Source organism: Callospermophilus lateralis, chromosome 10, assembly GCF_048772815.1.
Source record: "Callospermophilus lateralis isolate mCalLat2 chromosome 10, mCalLat2.hap1, whole genome shotgun sequence".
In the NCBI taxonomy this organism is placed as follows: domain Eukaryota; kingdom Metazoa; phylum Chordata; class Mammalia; order Rodentia; family Sciuridae; genus Callospermophilus; species Callospermophilus lateralis.
The window spans coordinates 106,693,601-106,709,377 of record NC_135314.1 but is presented as its reverse complement, the minus strand read 5'-3'; the positions used below and the strand labels follow the sequence as shown (position 1 = coordinate 106,709,377).

The window sequence follows — 15,777 nt, the reverse complement described above, 5'->3', positions numbered from 1 at the left end:
GGTCCTTATGAGGACAGGGTGAGACACAGGGCGACCACCACTCCCCCAAGGAGGTCCAGGGGCACTTGGACCCAGGCATCAGCTCTGGAGTCCCACACCCAACTAGGACGCTGCCTGGCCTCTCAGACAGGTGTGCAGGGACTGGGTCTTGTGTTTCCCCCCCGGCCCCCGATACATTCAGTTAATTATTTCCTCATGGAATAAGTGCACACCAATCCCACGAAAAAATGCCCACCCTGAAGGGAAAAATAACAACGATACACTCAGAAAATGTCGTAAACATTTATAAAAGCAGAGACTTGGGGAGAAACATTTAAATACTCTGAATCCCAATGTCCTCACATATAAAATGGGCATAAAGTATTTACTTCTAAAAGGAAAGAATCCTCAACTACGATTAAGCCTGCTAAGTTGGTATTCATTTCTCTTCCAGCAACAGATGCCCGATTTATTCTTTATGAACCAAAGGCTTTAGACTTTTTTTCATGTGTTAAAAAAAATGTAAAGTCACAGTGAAATACAAAGAATAAAGATATGTACTTTGAGTTTTTAAAGAATAAAAAAAGTTGAACATGGAAGTAGGTCCTGGCACTCCCCCCGCCCCAGCCCTGTGTCTGACCTGTATGACCTCAGACCCAGGAGCACGATACTCTAAAAGCACATCACCAGCATCTCTGCAGTGCAGCCGTGAAGAATATGAGTTAATCCATTTATCACGGAAGCCTCCTGCAGAACAGACTGGCAAGATACCATGAACACAAACTGAATTTCGTGCTCAATCCACCACCTGGGCTCTCAATTACACTTTCATCAGTAATTCTGTCTCCATCTTCCTCTCCCAACTAATCTAATATAGGTATAGGTAGCAACAGATTTACTTAGTCCACAGGGATTGAGAGACGAAGTCCTAATTTCCTGTAAAAACCTCCTAGTGCTCACCTAAGGCAGATAAATTTTACGTTCTCACCTCTTCTCACACTTCACCCATCCATGGAACACAGACCTGGTGCTCTGAGGCCAGGTGGGATGGGCTGGGGATTCTGGAGGGAACAGGTGGGCCACAGAGTCTGTCCAACACCTGTGTTTGTAGGCCAGACTTGTGGTTATATGCTGGCATGCACTGTGTTGTAACATCTCACAGATTCTCAAATTAGACCAGAACCTCCTCCCCAATGTTAGCATCTCCTGAGATACACTCTTTAACAATCAATATGCCTGAATAGGACAGGAACTCCAGGGACGGTTGTGGAGTTAAGTGGGTTTCTCTTGGATTCACACAGGGCTTCTACTTCACTGTAGCCACCTCACCACTATGTTCTAAAAAGAAAGTGAAAAGGACACACAAAGTGGGCCAGGCCCAGTCTGCCTGAGCACCCTCCAGGACTTGACCCCAGCCTCTGCTGCACCAGCCAAGGGAACCTGAGCACAAAGGAAGATCGACTAGAGCAGAGGAGACTGGGCCAGTGTCCTTCTCCCGCCCCTCTCTGCGACAGTCTCGGCCACTCTGCAGGTCAGGGTCTGCAGGAAGGAGGAGCAAACGTGGATCAGATGAAGGAGAGCACCGTTGACCTTGCAGAAGAAAGAAGAAAGCCCTGTGTGGGCAAAGGCAGAGACGGGGAGCCTCCTTCCAACTCTGACGCTCCAGCACGAAAGAGGAGACTTCCCCTCTGACAGACCTAGTTAAATCTGCCCATGCTTTAATCTTAACAATGACGCTATACAGTGTTATTTCTCGATTTTTGTACATTACGCATCCTACAGTCAATTTCAGCTTAACTAAAAACAGACTACAGATCTAGAAATTATTTATCTGAGTTCCCTCCAATAAAGAAGGATGAGACCCAGAAGATTTTCAAAAACCATACAGCTACTCATGACCGAGATCACCCACGCACCTCAAGTGGGCACTGACAGAATGTCTCAGCGAATACCGATGGGGACAGCTACCAGCCACAGTGCCTGCTGCACCTCCAGGACACTGGAGAGTAAGTGCCTCCGACACGGGGCATCCCCCAGGCCAGGGAGCAGGAGGGCAAGAGAGGCCCCAGGGAACTGTGCCTGGCCTAGTGCACAATCAAGAAAACCAGGATGGAGAGGCTATGTGAGGTGACCGGACAGGGTGGGCGGAGCATGGACGGGGTGGGCAGAAATGTGCTTGAGGAAGTCCAGGGGCCAGTGAGGCCAGTCTGCACTGAAGAAGGGTGGAAGGGGGCCCAAGAGAAGCGCCTCTTTAGACAACTCCATAAAGGACCTCCTGTGCTTTCCAGGAAGCTTCTAGAAGGAATTGTGCAAGTGTCTGTGCAACTGCATACTTGTAACAATCCGTGTGTCAAATGAGAAAGACAATCAACAATAAAAACCAGGAAAGATCGCAAGAAGTTGTCTCACCCTCCTATTTTTTCCTTCTCTGCTTATTTTGAAGAGAAATAAAACCAAGTGTTTAAAAAGAATAAAACCTAGTATCTAAAATTACAGACTTTATAGCTTTACCTCATTCAGGAATTAAAACAGTTATAATTTTCACTTAAAACATAATACTGAGCCTAAAATAATGAACGTGGTTCATAGTTTCTATAAAACGTAATTTTTTTTAAAAAAAGAAAAAGGACTAATAGTCTTTTATGTGAACGATAAAGTGGATTAATGCAACTCAAGCATACACTAGGAGCAGCGGTATGCACTGAGGCCTTCTGATCTCTAAAACATAATCTGGAGACAGTAAGAACACCTAAGAAGGTTCAGCATGTTCTAGAACCTGCTGGCATATTTTATAAGCTCCAACTCCTTTAAATGTCCCCAAACTCACCTCAGGTGAGGACCTCTGATCTACTGGTGAGACACTTCTATTCAGAGAACCTCCCATGTGACTCCACGGCTATTAGTTCCTGAAGCCAGAATTTAAACACCAGTGCTCTTTCAAGCCTCCTCCTTTATGATCCTTCCCATTCTATACATAAAAATGTGCCTCTAAAATTGTTATTCTATGTATATATTTCAGGTTAAAAAAAAAGTGTCAAGATTGGAAAAATACATCCCATGAAATTACACTTTTAATAAAATTGAACAAAATGAATTTATAGAAACAAAATGAGTAACACGCATTAAGGAAAAGACAATCTTTAGTTTTTAATTTTTGCTGAGAGTCATTTTTGCTATGAAAGAAATCAGAAATTTAATTCAACTCTTCTAATTCAGGGATCTGTAACAACCAGAGGTGGATCAGATCAAAGTTAATGACACAGTCTAATTTATCTGATGGATATAAATAGCAGTTAGCAGCTATTTGTTTTGCAAACTTTTGTCTTATTATATGTATTTTTGTTTTAGTCAAGTGTTTCCGCTGTCTACAATAAATTATGGCTAAAAATTATACACCTGGCTTTAGAAGTAATCCATCCCCAGCTCTAAGTTACATTTTGTTATAATGAAACTTTCTTTTTTTCTTCCTTTTTTTTTTTTTTTTTTTTTTTTTTTTAGAGAGAGAGAGAGAGAGAATTTTTTAATATTTATTTTTTTCAGTTTTCGGTGGACACACATCTTTATTTTATTTTTATGTGGTGCTGAGGATCGAACCCAGCACCCCGCGCATGCCAGGCGAGAGCGCTACTGCTTGAGCCACATCCCCAGCCCCTGAAACTTTCTTAACCCGGGGATTTTAAAAGTCTGACAGAATAACCTGTCCCATTTGTTAGGAATGGATTTGTTTCAGGAATGGCTTTTGAAGTCCAGCCAGGTCGCTGACTTCGGCTTTCACTGCCATAGCTAGGCAGGGCTGCAGAACCCATCTGCTGGTGGGATCAGCCTTGCCGGTTACTGAGACACCTACATCATACCAGCAGGGAGCACCTATATGGCCCCTATGTGGATAAGATGTGCCCTCAAACGCTCACAGTCACAGAGGGAGGTCCTGCTGGCAAGGAAGTTAGACTGCGGGACTTAAGAGCAGCACCTGAGGATGTGGACAAGGCAGCCTACCACCAAGAGCACTGGGATGAGGGACCCCACTGGACAGCTCCTCCCTCACCCGCCTCTCAGGAGGTGTCTGGTCCACCTTCCTTTCAATCCTAAGCTTTCGGGCCCACTTTGCAGACCCCTTCCCAGTTCCTCTGAAGAGGCATTTCAGCCAGGATGCCTGCTTTAATGACTCCCTCTCCCCTCTCCACTGATGGCCGCACCTTTCCTTTGAGGAAAAAGCTGATTCCCCAGCCCTGCAACAGTCCTCGCTCTCTGCTGCTCTCTCCAGAACACCCCTTCTCTTCTCCTTTCTGCTGGACTTCATTAGAGAGCTCTCTGAACCTGCTGGGTCCTCCTGCAGGACTTCCAGCCAACAAGGACTCACCCTCCTGGAATCCGGTCTGCAGGCTGCGGTCCTCCTCCCAAGTCTGTCTGTCTGTGCCACCCTCACCCCCTTCCCATGCCTTCTCTTTCCCTTTCTTGATCAAGCATCTTTCCCATTCCCACCATCCTTACTCTTGCCCAGACTCTGATTTCTCTTCTCACTAAGAATCACACAGAGGCGCACAAGGACTTGTCCTTAGATCCCTTCTTCTGATGGTACCTTCTTAACAGCATGATCCATCCTAGACGAATGACTTCCTATGTTCTTTTGTAAATTCAATGACTCTGAACCAAAACAGCCTTATTTCCCCTGCTTATACTCCCTTAAAAGAAAGAGCACTTTCTATCCTGGCAGAGGGCAACACTGCATCCCTAATTGTCCAAACTAGGAATCTCGAGGCCGTTTTCCACTAACTCTCCTACCTACACATGAGAAACGCTGATAAAATAGCCGCGTATTACAGAACGTTCACTCTGCCCACTTTTTAAAGTGCTAACATCTTTCATACATCATCTCAATTTTCCTGTCACATCGATTGGTGGGCTGTGATTTTGTTGTTCAAGTTAGACTATAATGAAAAGTAGCAAGTAATTCATCTCCTATTACTAAGATGATGAACAGGTTTATCAAAAATGATACCCAGCCTTTCAGGTTCGGTTATTTCCACCCGGATTTATAAAGAGTGAAAACTCTCCAAAGTGTGGACAAAATCACAAGCTATTGATTAGGAAGTCCATGTTCCACTCTTTTTGTTTTCTTTTTTAACATGATAATTCAACCTACATTCAATAAGTGTACATAATTCAACATAATGTTACATTCAGCTATCATTTACAAAATATGCAGAGGCAAGTTTCCCGCTGTTCTGTTCACTAAATAAAGCCCCTGATGTTTGCCTTTTTTCTTTGATGTTGCTTATGTAGTTTTTTTTATTATAAAAATTTTTAATTTGTTTTAGTTAGTTCTACATGACAGTAGAGTGTACTTTGTAACATCATATATAATGGAGTATAATTTCTCATTGTACATGATGTAGAATCACACTGGTCGTGTAGCTGTACATGCACATAGGGTAATAATGTCTGATCCATTCTCTCGTCCTCCTGCCCTGTACCCCTCCCCTCCCTTTTCCGCCTAACCTAAAGTAGCCCTATTCTTCCCTAGCCCTGCAGAATTTGCTCATGTACTTTTTTCGAACTACAGAACAAGACAACATAGGTAACACAAGTCAAAAACCAGCTCTGCAGCGGGCACTCAAATGAACACAATAGCTAGAAATAAGTGCATAGTCACCCCTGCTGAACCCTTGCTCAGGCACGTGGACACACCCACCTAGCCCAAGAACAGGTCTGGCCCTGAGCAGGCTGAGAGCAGCACTCTTGGAGATGTCCTCTCCCTCTCCTCCAAGGCTCTTCCTCCCCCTCAAGTCCCACCTCTGTTCATTTCTGCAACCACTCCTGCTCCCAGGTGGGAGAAAGGTTTACCGTCCTCTCCGAACTTCCTGACTTCCAACAAGCCCTTCTTCAGAGATGACACTTCACCCACGTTCTCAGCCTTCGCAAGTGGGTGAAAACCTGAGAGGAGAGGGTCGCAGCTGCAGGCGGTGCCGCTCCAGGACTCCAAGCCTTCCTGCCACGTGCAGGCAAAACTTCAAAGTTACTGAGTGCTTGGTCCTCCTTTAGTGGCAATCAAACCAAATGAAAATGGCGACAGGAAACACACCCAGTCCTTCTAACCACTGTAATTTCTGAACCCACTTCTTTTATTTTGTTTAGGATGTGATCACATGGATCAGCGCTTATTTTTGGAATAGTACTAACTGCCCTGTTGATGATTTGTGCTTTCTCATCTCCTTATTCCCCAAAGCTCTATAAATGTAGGTAATTCAACATTTTCAACCAAAAATTCTGATCCTGCTCTAACAACAGTCTATTACCACAATGGAACATGGGGGATTTCACCCACGATCTTGCAATAAATTCCTTGTAGTACTTATTGTTTCCTAAAAAAGGGGGAGAAGAATGTGCTACCTACAAAATTTATCCATGCATTTGTTCACTCATTCATTTTTCACTATCACATACTCATTTCTTAATAAATATACACAGAATTATCCAGGTGTTTGAGGAAAAAAATGTTTTCTGTTGACATAGCACATTCTACACTCTCTAGTGTTTGTTAAAAATATATTTTTTCCATGAGGAGCAGATGGTACTGTTTTCTGTTCTCTATTTTTCCTCCAATTACATACACTTTCTCACTTGGGAAATACATGTGAAACTATTTTGGACTAAATTTAAATATCTTCATTTTTAATATCTATGACTTAGCTTGAAGGCAGGGTTTGAACTCTTTCCTCATTCCAGTATTCTTCTAAGTAGATTAAACGTTACATTACCAATTATATTTATAAAAATAATTATGCTTTCAGTTTTAATGCTTGTGAAAGCCACATACAATTCAGAAGCAGAATTCAGGAAAAGGCTGGCTTTCCATGGTATGCTTTCAAACATGTATTTCCTGTTACTGCTTTTCTGATAAATGAATGAATTCACAAGATAAAGAATTACAACAGGTGGAAAACCTCTTTAGCCCCATCCAGCCCAGAGAGGCAAGATGGCAGGCATGCTTCAGAGGACACAGGATACACAGGTGACATCGTTCCCAGATGGGAAGCTCATGGAAACCAAGTGACTGGCTCCACTTGCAGGGCTGTGTCCACTGTCCCCTTACATGATTTACAGTCTTCTTTGCCAACTTCCATCAGAAGGGCCAAATACATTAAAAACCTTGGGTGCAAACTGCACTAACCTGACATTAGGGTTAGCCTATTTGAGTTGGCCCTGTCTCACAATTTAATCACAAAACCTAAATTTAAAGTATCTTTGAAATGGAAAATTCCAATATAAAAATAGTTAAAAGGATAAATTAACTGAATTTCAGTTTAGTAAAGATTTTTTTAAATAAAGCATTAATTAGTACTTTTTAAATCATCAAGTATTTTTTTAATATTACTTTTCAACCTAGTAAAAATATTTTAAAAAATAATTTTGCTTTTAGAATGAAAGTAAATTAAATTCTCCTCTGAGATGTCTTTTTTAAAGAGATCTGTGTTTGTGCAGTAATCTTAATATAGCAGTTAGTACTGTTCTGTTTATGAAATGTTTGTTTACAAACATGTCAGTGAGTTCCAAAGTTAAACTCACACTAAGGAAGCAGGAGCTGTCTCTCAATGGCAGGCTCCACACACGGCCGGGGGTGGGCTGCGGGGTACTGGGTAGACACACTAGGTAACCAGGACAGGACGGCTCTCCAACCTAGGTCAGGAATCATGAAAACTCTGCTATTTCTGTGCTTTTAATTAGAGAAGCTCTGTCCTTTGGTCCCAGGCAGCCCTCACTTTTGATGGAGAAGACAATGGTAGCTCCACATAGCCTGGGCAGACTTCAGAGCTGAAACCCCATGACACATGGCAACACAGGCCTCAAGGAAAACTGACTGGAATGAGCCCAGGAAGAGGCCGAGTGGTCGTCCCAGGCCTGGCCAGTGGTGGTCCTCAGTTGGCTCCTAGGATCACAAATGCTCCTGAGTTAACCCCCACACATTCTTCTCGGTAGTGATGGGGATGTAGGGAGAAATTCAAGATGGAAGGGAAACTGTGAATGTGTTCAGACCCCTAGAGTGGCCTGTTCACGCCAAAGGCAAGAATTCTTAGGAAACACAAAGCAAGGAAGACTTAGATAGATCCTGGTAGGACATTCGACTAAACCACGGAGATGCAGGGCTGATCTGGGGTGGACACAACTGAGGGTCCCCCCCACCCGTTCCCAGATGGGCACCTCTGCTTCTGTTTTTGGCCAGGCCCCTTCCCCCCTCCATCCCTAAGCTCTGAGCCCCTCACCCCACCACACGGACTTGGCATCTCACATTTGACTTCATGGTTAAGAAAAACTTCTCCACACTTTCAGTTTCACCTTTCTCTAGAACTGCTGGTTCTCATCGGCCCTACACCATAAAACAAGGGGCTAAAAAACCACATCTGCTGGGAAAAGAAAAGGAAGAGCAAAAAGGAACAACAGCTTTTCAACACTTCGTGGACCTCAGAACTTGTTCTGAGTGGCTTATCTGTTCTTTTACCCCCGGAAATGATGCTACGGCTGGCATTATACCCACCATACAGATGAGAAATATGGAGCACACAGAGCTCAAATAACTTACCCAAGGGAAGACAACAGATAAATGGAAGAGCTGGGGTCGGAGCCCAGGCTACCTGGCTGCAGGGCTGACATTCTGAACCAGAAAGCTAAGCCAGCACGCACACAATTCCACTCAGCCAATGACATCTGAGGTGACCTCGACTTTCACACACACCCCAGACGCTTGACAAGAGGGTCCTCCAGCTAAATAAAACCAGTATTTTTAAATATTTCTTTGCCTTATTCTATGTGCCATTTTTTAAAATTGCAAGATTCTTTTGAAAACTTCTTCATTGAAAGCAGTTTCCACAGGGGAAATCAGGAGTAGTGGCGATCACCGAACACCACTCAGAGCATCTTCTCCCTTGGCCATGACACCTCTGTTTCTAATGACAAAATTCACCTCAGGGAGATGATTTTATTTGTACCTCTGCCTCATACTTTTTAAAGAGTGAAAGAAAACATATTAAACTGTCAAGAGCGCATCCGGGATGAGGGCTGGGAGGAAAAGAGCTAAGTTATTTCAGGTACCTAAGTTATTTCACATGGAAAAAATGTTACCATGAGTTCACCTTGGGTTAGTTAAAACATATTGCTTCAGTATCCCAAAATTAGTGCCCAGTTAAAATCTGCATAGCAGAGTGCCAAAATTAACGAAAAGCAGGCATTAGAAAATAAGGAATAGGAAAACAAAAACAGTAGGTAATACAATGTTTCCGAGCCCAGAAAGTATGCTCAGCCCAGCGAGAACTCAGGTACATGCCAGGAAAGCCAAGAATACGGAGAACCACAGAGCTATCATCAGGTAAGTCCTGTTCTTGCAAAAGCCCCTGCCTGTGTGTCTCCCAGATGTGCGCATGTCTGTGGGCACAGCAAGAGCCACAGTGAGAGGCCCACTCAGGGGCACATTTGAAAATAACAAAAGCACAGGTGGCCCCACTTTCTACAAAATGAAGTACCTGGACTACTCATCATTATTCTCTTCAAACTCAACCTTCTGTCTACCTTCACATCAATGTGTGGTATTTGTAACACAAATTTGTGACATAACTTAGCACTTGATTTAAGAATTTGTTCTTGAGATGCCCTGGAAAGTTCCACACTATCTTCATCTCACAGAAGTACATCTGCAACATATGGTCTTTTTCAAAATAAGAAGACACAAACATTCACAGAAACATTTGGTTTGATTTTTACTCTCATCTCAAGTTTTCTAAATCTTCGTCAGGTGCCAGTGCACACTATCCAGGATTTGAACCCAAGAGCACTAACATGTCTAGCTGGAGGACACGTCACAGGAGAGCCCACCAGGCCAACTGCAGTCACCTACTGGAACCAGGGCACTACATTGCCCTCCTTGCTCTGAAGGGCACCTGACTCACCATGCCCAGTGCGATCCACCAAGAGGCAACGCTAGCTCCAGAAAGATCCTGAGGGTTTGCTGTGTGGTGCTAGTTGAATCAACACCAAAAACTTTTTGGTATGTCTTCTATGCATGGCACAGAGGTTACCTGAAAAAATGCTCTTACTTTTATTATTTAAGAAATCAACATCAAAAGAGCAGAGACATCTATAGTAAAAACCAAACCTCACAAGCTCCGCCAAATGGGCCCCGCAGGTATGTCAGCCTTCAGACACCACCTGACTACATCATCCACACACTCTTCAAGTGTCCACGTACCACAGGCACAACCTGACAAAGCACAGATTCACAACCCCACACCGATCACCTCTTTAACACACACAGCAAGATGTATATATATCAACATATCAGGGACTTATTCACAAATACTTTTTTCCTCAAGCCTTTGGCACCAAAATTGAGTTTCCAGTGCCAGAAATATTTTTCACTGTATGAAAAAAAATGAATCTAAATGGATTCCTATAGCTTTCAATTCTTTAAATATCATCTACTTATAACATTTTATAGATGATATAGAATGCTTTATTCCTACATTGAAGGCCACGCTGACGATATTAGTTCTGCCCGATCCCTAAACCCAGTTGTTACAAAGATGAGGTACACTCAGCTTCATGGCTTTCTCTGTTGTTCCTACTGTTTGTGGAAAAGAGTGTGTGTGCGCGCGTGCATGTGTGTGCGCATGTGTGTGTGCATGCATGTGTGTGTGCATGCATGTGTGTGTGCATGTGTGTGTGTGTGTGTGTGCGCGCGCGTGCATGTTTCCGTTTTACTTGGTTTTCTAGTCAGACTTGAGTCTGAACTGGGACTCTTATCACTTGCCAGCCGTGTGACCTGGGAAAGCCACTTACTGGCTGTTTTCTACATCCTCCCCCTGGGCTGCTGGACAGACTCCATCTCAGTGCATTAACTCTTCCTAAGTCCCTGACAAGGAGATGACACGATGCATGTTTCAGAGAGGGTGGGGCAAGAGTAGGAGGGGACAAGGACTAAACTGGCCCAGGCCAACAGCAAGTGGGGCCAGCAGCCCAGAGCTGTGCTGGGAGGTGCAGGAGAGGCTCTTGGTGGCTACAGGAGGTAAGGACCGGGTGCAGGACTGGCACTCTCCACCCGGGGGACACTGACGGCAAGGTCCTTGAGCATGGACTCCGAAGCCACATTCCCTGGCTGAAGTCCAGGTGTGCAGTGGGGCCGGGGCCCGTTCCCCACCTTGGGCCTCCGTTTCTTCATCTGTTAGGGTGAAGTGATAATATATCATCTCAAGGTGTTTTGTGGAGAATAAATCAGACAATGGGGCTGGGATAGCAGGGGTCAGCACACTGCTTAACGCCAGAGGACACTCTGATAGTGAAGTGATTCAGCTTCTATTCCACATGGAAATGAACAATAAACAGGAATGTCTTGCCCACAAACCCTCAGAAACGTCAGCATAGAGGCCCCTCCTGAGATGGCCTTCCTGTCAGCTGCTCCCCTGGTGCAGAGCTGTCCTGCTCTCTTTCCTACGCGGATGTGCCCAATGCGGAAGGGAAACCTTATCTATTAGGACAAAAGAAACAAGCCATCAAACCCAACTCTCGACATTCCTTCATTTGGGCGGTGAGCAGTCAGCTCCTGGTCCCCAGCACAGACAGCGTAGGGGCAAGGTGGACAGGACACAGGGCCCAGGAGGCCACAGCTGGGAGCTGGACAGGTGTCACCCTCAGGAATGACCACCGCCTTATTTTGAGAACTAGCACCTACTTCTACGTTTACAGAGACTAAGGACTTCATGTTCTTTCTAAAGTATTACAAATTATTACTGCAAAAGTAATAAAGGCATTCTCTTCAAACTGAACTTCCTAAAAAGTGTTTGCATTCTCCCAGCAGCTTGGTTTCTCACCCGGAGGAACTGTGAAAGTTCTGCAAGAACCAGAGAGAGAGCCCAGAACGTGAGACCCCTAGCTGGGACCCTGCCTTGACTTTTTAAAAAGGAAAATAAAGTTACATTTTTAAAAACTGTAATCTCATTATAAACATTAGAATAAAAGCATTAAAATTTCACTTTTCTGTTTTTACATATGAAGCCAATTACCCATTTAAATGTTCTATGAAAGTATCAAAACATTCCATTTCCTTATCCTTTGAGTTCTGGAGGGAATAAAACCTGGATATTTCCAAATATAAATAAAGGACTTTGTTGTATATATTTTAATTCTAAAAAAAATAAGCATCCCCTGGCTTATGTGACCCCAGTACCCAGTCCAAGCCTTAGGGACAGCAGTCTGGGTACAGGTGTGGTGCTGTCTCTCTAGAGGCTGGGTGCCAGAATAGCAGGACACAGGCCAGCTACTGCCTGACTCTGTCCTACTCTGGCTGCCCAGCACTAATAGTTTTTGTTGGGATCACTGGCTATGCCAAAGCAGGTAGTGACCAGCCCCTGGCTTCTGAGCCCTGTCCAGTGGCTTAGCAAGCCTTGGTGCTTATCAGCTGCCACAAGACAAAGGAACATTTGGTTTTTCCTAGCTACATTTGGGATCTTGGCATTATGGGAATATGACTCTACTGGAAAACATATGCCTGATGGTTTAAGTGTGGATGTCAGTTTGGTGACAGTCACCTGACTTGGAATTAGGTATTCTGAATAGGTCCCATCCATGTATAAAGAACTGCCAAGCTCCAGGCCTCCCCTCTCTTAATGTATTCGCGTAAGAGAAACAAGCACAGAATCTTCACATATTCCCACATTTTGCTTAAAAAGCAGAAGCAACCCTGAACTTGGGGAAAAATCAATCATTATTATTACAACACTACAGAGGTCCAGGTGGGTACCACAAGAGCTCATTATTCAGTTCAGTCCTTATATATGGATGCTTCCTCTCCTTCCTCTATGCACAGGTAAAATCTTATGGGGAAAAATGTTGTCAATATGGCCCTGAAACCTCATGCCCTACTCAGAAAAGCAGCATGAAAAAAAAAATCTATGAGATTTGGAATATGAGGATATCTGTTCTTTTGTCATTTTAGAGTACTGACCTACTTTAAAATTGTTAAATATCAATGAAAATAAGGTTTATTATTAAAACTCATCCTAAATAAATACCACCAAATACAGGTATTTTTCATTCTGTACAGCTATTGGTAAATACTTTTCTTTTTCACTTTTAAATATTAAGTTGCCTCTTAAGGCACTGAAGTTAAGGGTTTCTTTGTGGCATTAAAGTAAAGGCCTTGATTCTCCCACTATAGGGAATCAATTAAGGGATTATGTTCATATTGAAAAGAAAGCAAAGAAGTTAAAAAAAGAAGAGATCGATCAATAGAAGGCCAACAATGATCTGTTATTAGAAAAAGTATGTTAATGTCATGTCACAGATCACTACCTGTGGACAGAGGCAGGGCAAAGGGGAAGGAGGTGTGCGTAGTCACAGCTGGTGCAGAACTGTGACACCAGCAGGGACGCGTTTGCTCACTCTAATGTGCATAAACCTGCCTCTCTGTTCCCACACGGGGCCAGCAACCCTGCCCGCTTCTCAGCCCCCACACAGGGCCAGCACCAGCCCCTGACACAGATCCTGCACCCAGGAGATTTATAACCACATGCATGATATTTTTTCCCTAAAAAGCAGGGGTGGGTAGGATAATCCCTTAATAAAACATAAAGTAAAGCCCCAAAGAAAAAAGAGTCCCCGCCTTTAGAATGCCAGGCAGTATTTCTGACAAAGGACGAAAACTTATCCCAGCACCACCAAGATCAGAGCTGCTCTTCCAAATTTCTTTTTAATTCATTAAATTTGGGAATTTACAGATTTTGAGGAATATATTCGTTTACTCTTTTTTTTTTAAGTATTAATGGAGAAGTTACTAAAATACAAGCATTTGGTAAAATATAAAAATCCTATTTCCATTTTGACCATTTTAAATATCTACAGAATTCTCCTGCTAGATACATAATGCAGACTCTGGGACAAAAAGGTGCTTTACAGATTCCAATTCAAAAACTAGAGTAAAATATTTTAAAAATCCATTCAATGCCACATTCAGTATGGAATTTGCAAGTATCCCACACATTTTGTAAAAGTGCTTTTAGTAAGTAACTCCCCCATCTAGGACTCTGTGATCAATTAACAATGTTGGCTCCGTCATCAACACAGGGGATACTCTTTAACCACTAAAATCACTTGCATTCCATCTGGGCTAGGTGTTCTAGCTTCTAGAGCAGCTGCCTAGAGAACTGAGAGGCTTACCTTCCCACACCTTCTTCAGGTTTCCTGAGGTTTAGGTCAACAGCCGAGTTCTTCCTGCCCGGGCCTGAGGGCCTGCAGAAATCCCAGCACCTGCTGCTACCCAAGGGCCGAGGCTGGACAGTTTTGCAGGGTGTTGACAGCAGGACCCCCGAGCCACAGCCAAAGCTGGGAAGCCTTAACAGTGGAAGCAAGCACAGAGGACACTGGGGCACCCAGCACACCCCTCCTGTGCAGCAGGGAGGGAGCACCCACCCTGGAGGGCTGAGGGCAGCCAGCCGGGACCAGACGGGGCCAAGAAGAGAAGCCAGGGCCACGCAGCACAAGACCCAGGGAGAAGGAGAACAGCCAGCATGGGCTCGGCGGCACCTGATGACCAACCCTCCCTGCCCTCCCAGGACACAGGCAGCAAGGAGAACAGCAAGGGATCCTGGGAGAGAGCCACTGGCACATTCCTAAGGGAGCCAGGACGCATGGGGGAAGGGTGTGGAGAGCTCCTTCTAGAAAGGAGTGAGGATGCACTGCAGCACACCTGCTGGGTGGAGACCAAAACTGTGACAGTGACACCAGAGGATGACATCCTGTCACCACAACCTCCACGTCAGAGATTCCTACCAGTGAAACAGGCCTAGGCCAGCCACCAGGACAGCCACCAGGACATGGAGACTAAAAATGGACTTTTCTGGAAGCAGGGAGACAATGGAAAGACTCCGGGCTGTTTTTTTAAACTGAAAGAAAACTGAACTTGTTTTGAAAAGCCCAACATGTATTTTAGCAAGCACAGCACTTGCTACTAAAATCAGATGAGGGTGGCTGGGAGTGATAGGGAGGAGAGTTTGAAGAAAGGGGGCAAATGGACAAGGGGGCAGAGATAAGAAAGGGAAGGGCAGGAGAAAGGGCGGGGAAAGAATCCAAGGGGCGGTGAGGCACTGGCTCTGAGGATTGAGACCCTCATGAGGCTCCCTGCAGGGACCAGAGCTTTCAAAGGCCATTCCCAGCCCTGCAGTGACACACCAGTCTCTGGGAGCCCACCTGGAGCCCACCTGGAGCCCACGGAACAGGGAACACCAGGCAGCCACAGGATAGATCCTACTACAATTCTGCTTTGACAAGCTGGATGAAATCAAGTCAGAAACTAAATATACACTCTGACAGGACCTTAATAACCCAAAGCGCATCAAGGAGCAGTGGCCAGCACCACTGAGGGACTCTCACTTTTTCCAGACTAGCAGGGGAGGGGACTGACCACGCAAGGCGCTTCAGACTTGCTTCAAAAACAGGCGAGAAGAAACCCAAACACCCGACAGCAGTCGTGTGTATGGCATCTCGACCTCATGTATCGTATCTACCTGTATTTTCTTCAAATCCAAGGTAGCGAAAACAATCTATTTTACTTTGGTGCCAAATTGCTCAAATGATTTCATGATTACTTGGAATAACGTTTTTTTGAGAAAGGTCAGCTTCCTTCCCTCACTTCCAAAATATATGTTGTTGGCCACATATGAGATGGTGAAGCTGCTTCTCGGGCTTCTCCACTTCTGATAACTAAGTTTCAGAGATTGTTACCAAATGAAAGGATCCCTGCACTACAGCATCCCAAGT

The 15,777-nt window shown here is 44.4% G+C and overlaps 1 protein-coding gene across 17 annotated transcripts in view; it reads right to left on the bottom strand.

Moving 5' to 3' along the window:
- Mbnl1 (muscleblind like splicing regulator 1) overlaps positions 1-15,777 on the bottom strand; it is a 185,074-nt gene that overhangs the window by 83,794 nt on the left and 85,503 nt on the right. Inside the window, exon 1 of one of the 17 annotated variants that reach the window (XM_076867112.2) lies at positions 14,179-14,274. The exons of the other annotated variants lie outside the window; for them this stretch is intronic. The gene's annotated coding sequence lies outside the window, so the exon portion shown is untranslated. Of the gene's footprint in view, positions 1-14,178; positions 14,275-15,777 lie in introns of those variants that run through there. 17 annotated transcript variants of the gene reach the window in all.